Raw genomic sequence first — 1,487 nt, 5'->3', positions numbered from 1 at the left:
TCAAAAAGAAGAGGAAACCCAGAATGCCTATGCCAATTTGGACAACAGAGGTGAAGCTAATGTTTACGAAACCCTCAATCTCAATGCAAATCCCTCTAAAGAAGGTATGAGATGATATTTTATGAGAGGTTAAGAGCACAAGTAGAACATTTGTTCTGTGAGATTAGTGAAATAGATGAGGCTTTAGTGGTTAATTTTCAGTGAGACATGGATGATTTTGTTTGTATGAGCCTTCTTCAGCTTTCATGTGCACATGTTTTTTTTACAATTCAATTGTGAAATAGCCGTTTAAAAGAAAGGCTTTTATATTTTTGCAAAAGAACAATATAATACACCCAGTTTCAGAATGAATTCCTTTACTGATGTTAAGATGTTAAAAAGGCAATGACAATAAAATTGAAAATTAAATTGCTGTAATATTATGAGAGGCTAGTAAACTTGAGTGAGGACAAAACTCCAGGTGTCTGTCTGCGGTTTAGTTTCAGTACTAGCTGCAAGAGGCTTTGACCTCACCGCTGACTACTGGTTTTAAACCTGGTCTTTTTTTACATGTACAGGTGTTAACCATGAAAGTAAGCATGTATCATTGTGGAGAGCAGGTGCTATATGCTTTGGATTACTGTGTGCTGTCCTGATTGCTGCGTTCATTGGTTTGTGTGTACAGTGTACGTATTTCATTTTTGCATTTTACCTCCTTTTTTGGCCTATAGTTAATTTTGCAATATAATACAATATTTACACGTGTGTGTGTGTGTGTGTGTGTGTGTGTGTATGTGTGTGTGTTTGTGGCAAGTAGATTCACACATTCAAAAGAAAAATTATGAGCTACAGCAAACCTTCTCAGATTACCAAGTAAACTTCACAGCATACATACATGATCAAATGGGCAAATACAACAGCATCATCACATCACAAGATGAGTTGCGAAATAGCTACAATACCTTGATAAAAGAAAGGCAACAACTGGTGGCCAATGATGAGGCAATGACTACACACATACAGCAGTTGCAGTTGGACAAACAGGCACTGGCATTTAAAGTCTCAGAGAAGGAAAGAGAAGTGATTAAATTGGGTGAGTATTATTGATTAATAGCACAAGTCTAGGCAAGTTGTGATACAAAGTTTGTTCAGAGTTTGTTCATACATCTGTGTTTGTCACCAGATGGTAGCTGTGCTGATGGCTGGCAGAGATTCAAAAGTAGCTATTACTATGTCTCCACTGAAGCCAAGGATTGGAGCACAAGTCGAAAGGACTGTCAGACAAAACGAGGTGATCTGGTGGTCATAGATAGCAGAGAGGAACATGTAAGTGTGTGTGTGTGTGTGTGTGTGTGAGAGAGAGAGAGAGAGAGAGAGAGAGAGAGAGAGAGAGAGAGAGAGAGAGAGAGAGAGAATGACACACTGACACTGTCATTCTGTTTCCACTCATCAGGAGTTTTTGGTAACATGGAAAAAGAATTTCACTGTGTTCTGGATTGGCCTGAGTG

At 38.6% G+C, this 1,487-nt stretch overlaps 1 long non-coding RNA gene across 1 annotated transcript; it reads left to right on the top strand.

Moving 5' to 3' along the window:
• Positions 1 to 1,045, top strand: LOC121709121. The gene is made up of 3 exons (XR_006031843.1): positions 1 to 104; positions 558 to 665; positions 797 to 1,045. It is a non-coding gene; the product is annotated as an uncharacterized LOC121709121 (long non-coding RNA).
• The last annotated feature ends 442 nt before the right edge of the window (positions 1,046 to 1,487 follow it).

This window comes from Alosa sapidissima, chromosome 1 (genome assembly GCF_018492685.1).
Source record: "Alosa sapidissima isolate fAloSap1 chromosome 1, fAloSap1.pri, whole genome shotgun sequence".
Lineage (NCBI taxonomy): Eukaryota > Metazoa > Chordata > Actinopteri > Clupeiformes > Clupeidae > Alosa > Alosa sapidissima.
This window is presented reverse-complemented; position numbering and strand designations above follow the sequence as displayed.